This window comes from Aegilops tauschii, chromosome 6, assembly GCF_002575655.3.
Source record: "Aegilops tauschii subsp. strangulata cultivar AL8/78 chromosome 6, Aet v6.0, whole genome shotgun sequence".
NCBI lineage: Eukaryota > Viridiplantae > Streptophyta > Magnoliopsida > Poales > Poaceae > Aegilops > Aegilops tauschii.
The window spans coordinates 126,382,348-126,397,791 of record NC_053040.3 but is presented as its reverse complement, the minus strand read 5'-3'; positions in this window follow the sequence as shown (position 1 = coordinate 126,397,791).

Genomic DNA, 15,444 nt, shown 5'->3' with positions numbered 1-15,444 from the left:
CTGGACCACGCGGTGTCATAACAGTCAATGGCAACACCGAACGCTCCCTCCGAACGGAGGAGCACACAGCTGCCCTAGCAGCAGAGGTACAGAGCGGCCTTCTCAAGCAGAACCGTAATCCGGCTGCCGAGCCCCTGGACATCACTAAGAGAGTCCGAACCACACTGCAACAGGACGGTTTGGCTCGTCAAGAGCTCGACTAGCAATCCGGCCTCTGTCCCAGTCCCGATGAGGAAGTGGCATTCGTGCCACGTGTACATAATTACGCACTCAAAATCCCATGGGCATGACGGAGGCACAACTAGCTTGTGATCCACAGTTCGGCTACACCGATCCCGGACTCACTAGTATCTTTGCTATTTCCTTTTTTCTCTTTTTCCCTTTTCAGGTATCTTTTATACAGGCCTTCTTCGATGGCCTGATTACCGGTCCTGTCAAAGGGCAAGTACACCAGATTGGCGCAGAGCAAGGGCATACAGTGGAAGCCCTAGAGGACAATTCAACGACTACTCTACCTGCTTTTCAGTACCCAAATGCAGCTCTCCTCTGGTTTTGGCATGTTAAATAGCCGCTTATTGCATTACTTGTATGAATGCGTTTTGACGCATTAACCCAACTACAATGGAAACAGTTTACGGCCCACGTCAAGGGGCCCCAGATACTACCTCTGCTCTTTTTCTATTTCCCGTTGCTATTAATTACTTATATCCTCGCACCCGTACACTTTGGTACGTTTCATATTCGCCAGGGGCTTCCTATCGCCCCATAATATGGCAACAAAGTCCGAACACTTCTTATAGACAAGTTCGGCACACCGAATTTAGCATTATATGCATTGGCTCCGAATCATGTCTTTGGTCAATAGTTGGGTTGCCCGGCTCCTGTGCTTACTACCCTACGTTCCGCTATATCGGCTAGGGTAGTAAAGGGAGAACTACTGCGATTGTGTCCTGGCCTAGACCAGATGAGCACCTCAGTAGAGAAAGCCAAAAACTGACTGTCATGATGCGGCGAGAGCCGGTCAGCTGTTCGGAGGTCACAAATCGTTGGAGATTTTTTCAGCATTTCGCGAAGGATCGGTACTTCCTGATCAGACGCTAACAGCACCCTGATTTGTATACCAGGGGTTGCGCCTATGTTTTATTATAAAACTCCTATGGCTAAGTGAGGGCGTTTAAGCCGCATAGTCTGATTGCCTGGTTCGTTGTGCTAAACAACTCCTTCAAGGACCATATAATTGGATCAAGATTGTTTAGATTCCATCCCGAACACCTCCGTACTACCTATGTGAGGGCACAGCCGACGACTGGCCAACCCTCAGATTTAATATAACACGGCCGCACAAGAGGAAACAATCAAAACATAACAAACATTATATTACAAGCCGGATTTGTTCTCATCATGCAAGGCAAAGAAAAAAACGAATGTCTTCATTCGAAAATAAGGTCCTGCCCGCACTGCGCGGCTGCAAGTCGAGACCCCTCTAGGACATTCGCAAAATACCGCTTGGGTGTGCGGTGCTCCTTGCCCTCCGGCGGACCCGTGGCCACCTCAACGGCGTCCATCTTCGCCCACCACATCTTGCAACGAGCGAAGGCCATGCGGGCACCCTCGATACAAACTGATCGCTTGACGACGTCTAGCCGTGGACAAGCCTCCACCACCCGCTTCACGAGGCCAAAATAGCTGTTGGGTATCGCCTCGGCTGGCCACAGCCGGATTATTAAGTCCTTCATGGCCAGTTTGGCCACCCTGTGCAGCTCGACCAGCTGTTTCAGCTAATCGGTAAAGGGCACCGGATGTCTTGGCTCAGCGTACTGCGTCCAGAACAGCTTCTCCGTGGAGCTCCCTTCTTTGGCTCGGAAGAACTCCGCCACATCGGACACACTGCGTGGTAGATCCGCAAAAGCCCCTGGGCAACTCTGTATCCGGGTTAGTAAAAGGTACTTCCTTTCCGCATACTTGCTTTGCATGTTAAATGCCTTACCCGCTGCGATCTTCTTGGCCTCCTGGATCTCCTGGAGAGCGCCCCAGGCCTCATTCTGCGCGGCCTCCGCGCTCTGGCGAGCTTTGGTAAGCTCGGTCTCTTGAACCAATGCTTCGCGCTCCAAAGCCTCACACTTTTTCACCGCGTCCTGAAGCTCCTGCTGGATCTTGTCGACCCGGGCCTTGATCTTCTTACGGGCGGCTTGCTGCTGGACAGCCTTCCCCTCGGCTTCAGTTAGGGAATTTTTTAGGGCCTCGACCTCGGTCGTCGCCCCTACACACATTATGACACTCTGGTCAATACTCACCACTTATTCTTTCCGAATACACAGCAAGTCGTTACTCACCTTGCTTCTTGTGGAGCTGAATCTTCACCTCGCCGAGCTCGTTCTCGGTCTGCTCCAACCTCTGCTTCAGTTCAGAGGCTTCGGCAGCATGCGAGGTCGCGGCCAACAGCGATGCCTGTTTAATCACATCATTAGTCTCCTACAAAGAGTTGATCCCCTGTCCGGCGTTTCTTTCCGAACACCGGACAGTGTCTCAGGGGCTACTGTCTACATGGGGTTTTTCCCTTTCTACATCACTTACCTCGAAACCTGTCAACAGGTTGCTGCAGGCTTCGTTCAGTCCACTCTTCGCGGACTGAACCTTCTTGATCACTGTACCCATAAGGACACGGTGCTCGTCCACAATGGAGGCACCTCGTAGCGCCTCCATCAGCTTGTCCGGTGCCCCTGGTTGGAAAGGGGCCATCAGTGAAATCGGCGCACCCCCCTCCTTCGAAGGAGGCTGCTCGTCCGATTCTGGAGCCACATGGGTCTCCGGAACTGTATCCGGTTGTGGGCCGAACTGAATACGGCCCTCTTCGCCAGTCTCCATGGGGATCTGCTCCCCCATGTGTCCGGCAGCGGAGGTCTCACCTCGCGGCGCCTCCTGGACAGCGTCCTGAGCCCCTCCCTAGTTCGGAGCAGTCCTCCGGGACAACACTTCGGTGTCGTCCTTGGCCTCAGGGGAGTAAGCGGGCGGCGGCGACATACTGGCCATTTCCGCCGGATCCAACAAACTTCCAGATGAGGTTCGCTGGACGCTGTCGCGGGCCGGACTACAATAGCACAATTAACCACGTCAAAATGATAAAAAGGAGAGGCCAGGTATACTTATGTACGGGAGTCACAGTACTTACGATGTGGCCCGGGCCTTAGTGCGGAGTCGTCGCTCCGGACTGCTATCAACGTCCCACGCGGTGTCGACCGCAGGGGCGCCTTTCCCCTTCTTGGGTGTTCCCGCCTCCAGATTCATGGAGGCCCCCCTCTTCTTCTCCTTAGGGGAGGTTTCTTCTCCTCCTCCCCCCCCCCCCTCTTCCTCGTCGTCGTCCTCAGGGACGGAGGAATGGGCTTCCTCGTCTTCACACGTCACGTCTGAAGTGCCCTTGCGACGGGGGCCACTTTTGGCCCCCTTGGCCTTCTTCTCCGACGCCTTATATGGCACCGGCACCAGCATCTTCGCCAGACGCGGGATGACTGGTTCTTCAGGCAGCGGAGCCGGACACTGGATCTTCTTCGCCCTCTCCATCCAAACCTGAAAAAGCAATGATAAAACTCAGACATCATCCTCGAGACAATTAAGTTGGGGATACGTAAAAAATAACATACCTCGCTGGCGAGGTGTTTACAATCGTGACCACGGTCTGAATCCGTGGCTGGCGGTTTCTCGTTGCCTATAAAGAGCAACTTCCAGGCACCTTCATGAGTAGTTTTGAAGAGCCTCTCCAGGGTTTGGTGCTTCTTCGGATTAAACTCCCACAAAGGGCGGCTTCTGCGCTGGCACGGGAGGATCCGGCGAACTAGCATCACCTGGATTACATCATACTCTGAACGCGCGTCTGCAGCGCTATCAGCTCATCGGGCGAACACCAGTCCAGACTCTTCTCGACCCAGGAGGTGAGTCGCATGGGGGCACCAGAGCGGAATTCGGCAGCTGCGGCCCAGGTGGTGCCGCGGGGTTCTGTGATGTAGAACCACTGTTTCTGCCACTCCTTTACCGTCTCCACGGAACTGCCTTTCAGCCAGGAGACGTTTGACCGCTTGCTCACCATGGCTCCCCCGCACTCCGCGTGCTGGCCATCCACCACCTTCGGCTTCACATTGAAGACTTTGAGCCATAGCCTGAAGTGGGGTTGGATGCGGAGGAAGGCCTCACACACGACGATAAACACCGAGATGTTGAGGAAGGAGTTCGGGGACAGATCGTGGAAATCTATCCCGTAATAATACATCAGCCCGCGAACAAAAGGGTGGAGCGAGAACCCTAGTCCGCGGAAGAAATGAGGGAGGAATACCACCCTCTCGTTGGGCTCCGGCATGGGGACGACTTGCCCCTCAGCCGGCAGACGATGGGCGATTCCCTTCGCCAAGTATCCGGCCGCCCGAAGCTCAGTAATGTCCTCCTCCTTGACGGAGGAGACCATCCACTTGCCCTGACCTCCGGATCCTGACATGGTTGGGTGCTAGCTCGAGTGGAAAGGAGACGAGAACTTGGGCGCTGGAGCTCGAAATCGGAAGGGCGGAGATAGAGAGAAGGTGTGGGAGAAGAGGGGCGAATCCTTATCCCTTTATAAAGGCAGTAAATATCAAACGCCTCCCCACTCGCCTTGGAACTCGCCTATTCCCAAGGGCTGTATAAACGGCACGGTTGGGTTACCCATGCCCGCGTTGATGAGAATCCCGCAATAAAGGGACACGATCTCTGCTTTGACAAGACGTGCCAATGGCAACCGCGTCTCGAAACATGGAACGATGGACACAAAACGGTCTGAAATTATGACCAGGCTGACGTAATGTCATATTGTAAAAAGCTGTCAGCGGATTGGAATCGTGCAAGTATTATGTTCTCTCTGCGGTTGTGTGTGGTACGTGTTACAGGTCCGGATACTATCATCACGTCCGAAGACTATCTTGGAGTTCGGGAAGGGGAACCCACCTTGCAATGCCGAAGACAATCTGCACGCTGGACTCCTCGTCATTGAAGCCAGGTTCAGGGGCTACTGAGGGAGTCCTGGACTAAGGGGTCCTCGGGCATCCGGCCTGTTATCCATGGGCCGGACTGATGGGATGTGAAGACATGAAGGCCGGAGACTGTACCCGTGTCCGGATAGGACTCTTCTTGGCGTGGAAGGCAAGCTTGGCGATCAACTATGTAGATTCCTCCCTATGTAACCGACTCTATGTAACCCTAGATCCCTCCGGTGTCTATATAAACTGGAGGGCGTAGTCCGGATGAGCGACACTCATTACCATAGTCATACAGGCTAGGCCTCTAGGGTTTAGCCATTACGATCCCGTGGTAGATCAACTCTTGTAACACTCATATTCATCAAGATCAATCAAGCAGGAAGTAGGGCATTACCTCCATAGAGAGGGCCCGGACCTGGGTAAACATCGTGTCCCCCGTCTCCTGCAACCATCGACCTTAGACACACAGTTCGGGACCCCCTACCCGAGATCCGCCAGTTTTGACACCGACAGTTGTGGTTTGCCATTGCCGTCCCTGGCTTCGGAGGTGCCGGGGTCGCTAGTGCTATTGCTTCTACGGGCTAGCCAGCTGTCTTCTCCCGCGCAAAAGCGGGTCATGAATGCGGTAAGGGCTCCCATGGACTTCGGCTTTTCTTGGCCGAGGTGTCTGGCGAGCCATTCATCCCGGACGCTGTGTTTGAAGGCCGCGAGGGCTTCGGCATCCGGACAGTCTACAATTTGATTCTTTCTAATTAAGAACCTGGTCCAGAGTTTCCGGGCTGACTCTCTGGGTTGCTGGACTATGTGACTGAGGTCATCAGCGTCTGGGGGCCGTACATACGTACCTTGGAAGTTGTCCCTAAAGCCATCTTCCAAATCCTCCCAGCTGCCGATGGAGTTTTCTTGCAGGTTGTTTAGCCAATGCCGTGCCGGTCCCTTAAGCTTGAGGGGTAGATATTTGATGGCATGTAGATCGTCGCTGCGAGCCATGTGAATGTGGACAAGGAAATCTTCAATCCATACTACGGGGTCCGTCGTACCATCGTATGATTTGATGTTCATGGGTTTAAACCCTTCTAGGAACTGGTGCTCCATTACCTCATCGGTGAAGCATAGGGGGTATGCGGCGCCTCTGTATCGGGCAACGTCTCGACGCAGTTCGGATGAGGTCCGTATGCGGTTTTCTGCTCGGGTGAGGTTGTGCTTGCCGCGCTAGGCCTGATGGCCATCTTCTCGTGCTGGGGCCCGCCCCTAGACCCGTAGATTGATCTAGTATGACCGGCTCTATTGTCCAGGTCCTGTCGTGGGTTGTATGTGTATTCTGGAGCCGCTGTTTCTCTACCTCTGCGGTGAGGCGGTGCGGGCTGGTGTTCGGCTTGAATTGCCGCCCTGTCCCGGCCACGTGGTGGTCGGTCCGGTCTGTCAACAGCATCACGTGTTGGCGGTATGGGCTCTAGCGCCTCATCATCGAATTGGGGTAGCAGCTTGCGCTTTGGATAACTCTTAGTTGGGCGTTCGAGGTCGTATTCCTCAGCTGCCAGGACATTAGTCCATCTGTCATTGAGCAGATCTTGATCAGCTTGAAGCTGCTGCTGCTTCTTTTTCAGGCTTCTTGCGGTGGCTATTAGCCAGCGCTTAAAGCGCTCTTGTTCGAGGGGTTCCTCTAGCATGATAAAATCTTCATCGCCGAGCCTCGTATCCTCTTCGGGGATCGGTAAGTAGTTACTGTCCTTCGAATCCCCTTTTTTTGACTGAATACTGTGAGGCAAAAGCCCCACAACCCTTTATTAAAACCTCAAACAAAAAAGGTCCAGTACAGTCTCTACTAACTAAATATGTACAAAAATTAAAAGACTAGGCTAACTATGTACTAGAACTTACCTATTTACATACATCATGGAAATATACAACCAGGAAAATTACAATCGGCACAAGTAAATCAGCACAACAAAGATGATGAGACATCAAACTAGGGTAGTGCTTTGATCCATTGCAGCAGTAATGGCTTCGCCGTAGCCTTCATTCTGTGGGAGTGCAGAGTTATGTCATGAATGAACTTAGCTTTCCATGCTCCAAAAGTAGGCCTGATGTGCCTAAAGATTCTGTCCGTATTTGTTTTCCATATGCACCATGCAGCCAGGAACACTACCTCAAAAAAGAAAGGTTGACGAAATCCTCTTTGAGCTAACAGAATGCATTCCCTGTTTGACAAACCAGCTTGCCAATATATTTGCAAGTAATTCCAAATTCTGGTCCTGAAGTTGCACTTAAAGAAAAGATGGTCTCTATCTTCATGTAGTTGTGCAACACACATGGGGCAGAGATTGTCATCATCCTCAGACCTCCAGTGTCTTTTGAGAAGCATGTCTCTTGTGTTTAAACGGTCATTTAGCATTAGCCATGCAAAGACCTTGATTTTCATGGTGCATTTACTTTTCTAGATCCATTTGCAAACATCATCATCAGGCAAGGAGGAATGCATGAGCACATAATAACTTTTGGCAGAAAAAACACCTTTCCCAGGGGCCCAGGACAAGGAGTCAGATGCATTTGGGTCTCTATCCAAATCCTGAATATCCAGCTGTAATGTGTGAAGTTCTTCCATTGCCTCAGGAGATAGTGGAAGTTGGAATTGAGTTTGTATGTCCAAGTCCTTAATGAAATCTCTGACTGAGATCTTGTCATCCAAAGAAAAGGAGAATAGGTGTGGAAATCTCTCTTTAACTGGATTGGAAGAAGAGTTTAGGACCCATGAATCATGCCAGAAGAGTGCAGAATCACCAGGATTAATTATGACAATCGAGTTTGCTCTATAAACCTCATTGATTTTCATGATATCTCTCAACCAAAAGGATCCACATTGAACTGTTGTATGTGGAACCAAACCATTATAATAGGTGTCCCATATTAAGGAGACTCATGGTATATCTGCCTTGTTATAAAACTTGTGGAGATGCTTGGTGAGTAAAGCTTTATTCTGGATAGCTAGGTTAATGATACCCATGCCTCCCTTGTCCTTATGTTTGCACACCATAGGCCATGCTGCCAGAGACTGCTTTGGGGTGTCAGAATTTCCTCTCCACAAGCACTGCCTCATGATTCTCTCCAGCTGTTTAATAATTGCAGCAGGCAGGCTGAGACTACACAGAAAGTAGATTGGCATGGATGAGAGAACTGATTGCAGCAATTGTAACCTTGCTCCTTGTGATAGGAGGGAGGAACTAACAGACAATCTCCTTTCCACCCTGTCAACAACAGGGACAAGATCTACAATTCTTGGCCTGGTGGTTCCCACTGGTAGCCCAAGATATGTAAAGGGCAAAGTGCCCACTTGACATCCAAAAACTACTGCAAGTCTGCTAGTTTCTTCAGGGGGTACATTTATGGGCAGAATACAGGATTTATGAAAGTTCACTTTCAAGCCAGTAGACTTACGGAAAGCAACCAACATTTCCTTGAGAGCCAGAAGTTGAGTCTCATCAGCTTGCACTATTAGCAAAGTATCATCAGCATATTGAACAATTGGAAATTCAGTATCATTGGATGGAATGGGTAGAGCTAGCAGTCCATCATGGAGCATTTTATTGACCACAGTTTGCAATAGATCAGCAGCAATGACAAAGAGCAAAGGTGAAAGTGGATCGCCCTGCCTAACCCCTCTCTTGTAGTTGAACTATTTACCTGGCACTCCATTAATCAGAATAGAAGATGACCCAGATGATAGAAGTTCCTTAATCCAAGAAATCCATTTGTCATCAAAACCTTTGTGCTTTAACATTAACAATATAAGATTGATATGTCTCCGTTGTATCTACTTTTCCAAACACTTTTGCCCTTGTTTTGGACTCTAACTTGCATGATTTGAATGGAACTAACCCGGACTGACGCTGTTTTCAGCAGAATTGCCATGGTGTTATCTTTGTGCAGAAACAAAAGTTCTCGGAATGACCTAAAACTTCACGGAGATTATTTTTGGAAATAATAAAAATACTGGCGAAAGAATCAAGGCCAGGGGGCCCACACCCTGTCCACGAGGGTGGGAGGCACGCCTGCCCCCCTGGGCGTGCCCTCATGCCTCGTGGGCCCCCTGGTGCTCCACCGACCTCAACTCCAACTCTATATATTCACGTTCGGGGGGGGGGAAATCAGAGAGAAGGATTCATCGCGTTTTACGATAAGGAGCAGCCGCCAAGCCCTAATCTCTCTCTGGAGGGCTGATCTGGAGTCCGTTCGGGGCTCCGGAGAGGGGAATTCGTCGCCGTCGTCATCATCAACCATCCTCCATCACCAATTTCATGATGCTCACCGCCGTGCGTGAGTAATTCCATCGTAGGCTTGCTGGACGGTGATGGGTGATGAGATTTATCATGTAATCGAGTTAGTTTTGTTAGGGTTTGATCCCTAGTATCCACTATGTTCTGAGATTGATGTTGCTATGACTTTGTTATGCTTAATGCTTGTCACTAGGGCCCGAGTGCCATGATTTCAGATCTAAACCTATTATGTTTTCATGAATATATGTGAGTTCTTGATCCTATCTTGCAAGTCAATAGTCACCTACTATGTGTTATGATCCGGCAACCCCGAAGTGACAATAACCGGGACCACTCCCGGTGATGACCATAGTTTGAGGAGTTCATGTATTCACTATGTGTTAATGCTTTGCTCCGGAACTCTATTAAAAGGAGGCCTTAATATCCCTTAGTTTCCAATAGGACCCCGCTGCCACGGGAGGGTAGGACAAAAGATGTCATGCAAGTTCTTTTCCATAAGCACGTATGACTATATTCGGAATACATGCCTACGTTACATTGATGAATTGGAGGTAGTTCTGTGTCACCCTATGTTATGACTGTTACATGATGAACCGCATCCGGCATAATTCTCCATCACCGATCCAATGCCTACGAGGTTTTCACATATTGTTCTTTGCTTATTTACTTTTCCGTTGCCACCGTTACAATCACTACAAAACTATCACTGTTACTTTTATCACTGTTACCGTTACTTCCATACTACTTTGCTACTAAATACTTTGCTGCAAAGATTAAGTTATCCAGGTGTGGTTGAATTGACAACTCAACTGCTAATACTTGAGAATATTCTTTGGCTCCCCTTCTGTCGAATCAATGAATTTGGGTTGAATACTCTACCCTCGAAAACTGTTGCGATCCCCTATACTTGTGGGTTATCAAGACTATTTTCTGGCACCATTGCCGGGGAGCATAGCTCTGTTCTTTGAGTCACTTGGGATTTATATCTGCTGGTCACTATGAAGAACTTGAAAGACGAGAAAAAAAATTTATCCCTCAACTACGAGGGGAGGTAAGGAACTGCCATCTAGCTCTGCACTTGATTCACCTTCTGTTTTGAGTAAGCTTGCGACACCTAAACCTGCTTCTGCTATTAATTCTGATGTGTCGCATGTTATTGATGATGCCACTTCTGCTATGCATGATACTTATGATAAACTACTTCTATGCTTGATACTACTATGCCACTTGGTGAATTTCTTGATGAACAACTTGCTAGGGCTAGAGAGAATGAGATTATTGAAACTGATAATATTGATGAAAGTGATGATGAAGATTCTCCCCCTAGATATGAATTGCCTGTTGTGCCTGAGGGTTATGTTATGGATGAAGAAACTGCTAGAGACTTTCTTGCTTGCAATGATAGAAGTGATCTTAAGAAATTATTAGCCAAGTTGAAACAAAAATCTTTGAATGCTAGAATGAAATATGATCCTGCTTATGCTACTTCACCTATTTTTGTTACTGATAAGGATTATGAATTCTCTGTTGACCCTGATATAATTACTTTGGTTGAATATGATCCTTTTTATGGCTATGAATCTGAACTGTTGTGGCACATCTTACTAAATTAAATGATATAGCCACCCTGTTCACTAATGATGAGAAAACTCGCTACTATTATATCCTTAAAATATTTCCGTTCTCATTAAAGGGTGATGCTAAAATATGGTTTAATTCTCTTGATCCTGGTTGTGTGCGCAGTCCCCAAGATATGATTTATTACTTCTCTGCTAAATATTTCCCTGCTCATAAGAAACAAGCTGCTTTAAGGAATATATATAATTTTGTGCAAATTGAAGAAGAGAGTCTCCCACAAGCTTGGGGGAGGCTTCTCCAATTACTTAATGCTTTGCCTGACCATCCTCTTAAGAAAAATGAAATACTTGATATCTTTTACAATGGACTAACCGATGCTTCTAGAGACCACCTGGATAGTTGTGTTGGTTGCGTTTTCAGGGAAAGAACTGTGGATCAAGCTGAAATTCTATTGAATAATATGTTGACAAATGAAAACAATTGGACACTTCCTGAACCAACTCCTAAGCCAACTCCGAAGAAAAGGGGTGTTCTATTTCTCAGTCCTGAAGATATGCAAGAGGCAAAGAAATCTATGAAAGAAAAAGGTATAAAAGCTGAAGATGTTAAGAATTTACCTCCTATTGAAGAAATACATGGTCTTAATTTACCGCATGTGGAAGAAACACATGGTCTTGATAACCCGACACAGGTAGTAAAGGTAAATTCTCTCTATAGATTTGATGAAGGTGATATTCCTCGTTATAAGTCTGCTAGCCAATGCTTAGATGAGTTTGATAATTTTATTGTCAAACAAGAAAACTTCAATGCTTATGTTGGTAGACAATTAAAACATAATGCTTATATGATTGAATACTTGAGTGATTATATGTCTAGTGTTAAAGGTGAACTTAAACTCATTAGTAAACATGCTTCTATGGTTACCACTCAAGTAGAACAAGTACTTAAAGCTCAGAACGATTTGCTCAATGAATTGTATAGTAAGAATAATGACTTTGCTGTTAGAGTTGCAACTAGAGGAGGAAAAGTGACTCAGGAACCTTTGTATCCTGAGGGCCACCCTAAGAGAATTGAGTAGGATTCTCAAAGAAATAATTTAGATGCACCTAGTCCTTCTAAGAGGAAGAAAAAGAAAAATGATAGGACTTTGCATGCTTCTAGTAAACCTGTTATTGACACACTTGAGAATCCCAATGATATTTCTATTTCTGATGCTGAAACACAATCTGGTAATGAACATGAACCTAGTGATAATGTTAATGATGATGTTCATGTTAATGCTCAACCTAGTAATGACAATGATGTAGAAATTGAACCTGATGTTGATCTTGATAACCCACAATCAAAGAATCAATGTTATGATAAGAGAGACTTCATTGCTAGGAAACACGGTAAAGAAAGAGAGCCATGGGTTCAGAAACCCATGCCTTTTCCTCCTAAGCCATCCAAGAAAAAGGATGATGAGGACTTTGAGCGCTTTGCTGAAATGATTAGACCTATCTTCTTGCGTATGCGATTAACTGATATGCTCAAAATGAATCCTTATGCTAAGTACATGAAAGATATTGTTACTAATAAAAGAAAGATATCGGAAGCTGAAATTTCCACCATGCTTGCTAATTATACTTTTAAGGGTGGAATACCAAAGAAACTTGGAGATCCATGAGTACCAACTATACCGTGCTCCATTAAAAGAAACTATGTTAAAACTGCTTTATGTGATCTTGGAGCCGGTGTTAGTGTTATGCCTCTCTCTTTATACCGTAGACTTGATTTGAATAAGTTGACACCTACTGAAATATCTTTGCAAATGGCCGATAAATCAACTGCTATACCTGTCGGTATTTGTGAGGATGTGCCTGTTGTGGTTGCAAACGTTACTATTTTAATGGACTTTGTTATCCTTGATATTCCTGAGGACGATAGTATGTCTATTATTCTTGCAAGACCCTTTTTGAATACTGCAGGGGCTGTTATTGATTGCAACAAAGGAAATGTCACTTTTCATGTCAATGGTAATGAGCATACGGTACACTTTCCGAGGAAACAACCTCAAGTCCACAGTATCAATTCTATTGGAAAAATTCCATCGATTATTATTGGAGGTTTTGAATTTCCTCTTCCTACTGTCAAGAAGAAATATGATATTCTTATTATTGGGGATGTGCATATCCCTGTTGAGGTAACATAGTGTTATTCAAAATTTCTCCGGTTCCATGTTATTCGGAATGAGTTTGTTAACAAGACTTGATCAACCTTGTTAGTGGATTCCTTTTGATGAGCATGAGATGGATGAAGTTAGAAGGCACAACCTTCTGTACCCTCCTTTTACTTTCTATTATTTTGCATAAATAAAGCAAAATTAGTATTTTCCATCTGTTTTCTGAATTATCCGTGCAATAAAAAAATACCCCGAAAATAAAAGTTCTCCAAATGCCCCGAAAATGAAATATGATTTTTTCTAGAATATTTGAGAATATCTGGCACTGAGAACACAGCAGGGGGAGCAGGCACCTGGCCACGAGGGTCCTGGGAGCGCCCCCTGCCTCGTGGGCCCATGGTGGCTCCCCTCCACTTATTCCAACCACCGCACACTTCTTCTTCCTCCCAAAAAAATCACCAACCAGCTCAAGCAAGAGTTCTTGCTCATTTTGCTCCCGTTTTTGATCTCCTTGCTCAAAGCACCTCTCACAAAACTGCTTTGGGGGATTGTTCCTTGGTATCAGACTCCTCCAATGGTCCAATTAGTTTTTGTTCTAGTGCTTTATTCATTGCAAATTTTTGCTGCTTAGGTGACCCTGTTCTTGAGCTTGCATGTCAAATTTACTTGGTACCAAGTAGTTCTAATGCATGATATAGTCTCTAGGCACTTGTGGGAGTAGTTGCTATCAATTTTGTGGAGTTTGGTTCACTTTTATTTGAAGCTACTAAAAATTTCAGAAATTTTTCAGAGGAAGAAATATGTTTAGGAAAATGTACAAGGTGGTCCTTCAAGGAAGCAAGGGCCCAGGCCCGCAATACGCGATGCGGACGATGAACCACCGAGGGAAGCTCAAGTGCGGGCTTGTGAATGGCCTTCAGAGGACTTCATGGATCGAGCAGGAGTCAAGGAAGAATTTAACGCATATGTGCATAACGCTGATCTTGTGAGCTTCAAGGCAGATAAGTGCCGTCGGTACCACTATCTCACTGATTCCTTTGTGAGGAGGTTTGAATTTTCATCATCACGCAATTCTCAAACTGTCCTGTTTGATCTTTATGAAAATTCTTATACTATGGACTTAGAGGATTTTAATACTACTTGCAAACTTCCACAATGGAGTAGTCCTAGTGAACCTCGCAAATCTGAATTTAGAGATTTTCTTGCTAGTATAATTGTGGGGGAATCTAGAGATATAACACAAGCTACCATAGGGAGCATTCATTTTCCTGCTATACATTATTTTGCTCTCTTCATAGGTAGGTGCATAAATGGTAAGGATGAAGCATGTCACATGTGTGTCCCTGATCTCAGTGTTCTCAGGAGTGCTGTGTTAGGAGATAAACATTATAATTTGGGAGCCATTGTTGCACGTAGGTTGCATAATAATAGAATTAATGGAGATTTCTTTGGCGGAATTTATGCAACTCGTCTAGCTAATTTTCTTGGTATACCTATTCGTGATTATGATATGGAATTGCCTCCTTCTTATCTAGATTATAATGCCATGGTTCACCATCAGTTTGTTGAGAGGAATGAACCGCCTCTCCAGTACCGACTAATTTTTGACAGGCGTCACGCCATCAATATTGTTCTCCCTGCTCCTACTCTCTTTGATTTTCAGGCAAAGGGGAGATATGTCATAACCAGGGAGGAGGCAAATGAGTACGAGAGGAGGACGAGGGCAGCTCGCCTCCAAGCTGCAGCCCACGATGCAATAGTCGCTGCATCTCAGTACAACCCCAGTTACAACTTCGGATATCCGCCAGGCCAGCCGTGGCAATAGACCAACTTAGGCCAAAAGCCTAAGCTTGGGGAGTACGTATTTCTCACCAACATTACGTTTATGTTCACACACTCATGCTAGTTGTCAGTGCTCATACTTTTTTATTGTATTATCCATGCTAGTTTATTTTTCTTTTTATGCTTTCTTCTTGTGTGTTTGAAAAACCTTAAGAAAAACCAAAAAAACTAGTTGTAGCTTTTAGCTAGTTTACTTTTCATGCTTGTAGTAGTAATAATTAAAAGAAAACCCAAAAATATTTCCTGTTCTTCTTTTGCTTGTTGGGAGCTTTCCCGTGTAAATAGTTTTATTTCTTTTCTTTTCTTTGGGGGTCGAGAGGAGAAGACCATAATGAAAATGTTGAAGTTGCTCTTATATGCATTATTATTGATTTAACCAAGAGCCCATATTACCTTGTCTTCTCCTGTTTATTGAATGCCTGCAGATTCCAGCTTAGTCCAATGCACGTGCACTATTATTATTATTCACATCATTCGGTCATGCAAGTGAAAGGCAATAATGACGATATATGATGGACTGATTGAGATGAGAGAAGCTGGTATGAACTCGACCTCTTTTTTTTGTAAATATGATTAGTTCATCGTTCCTGAT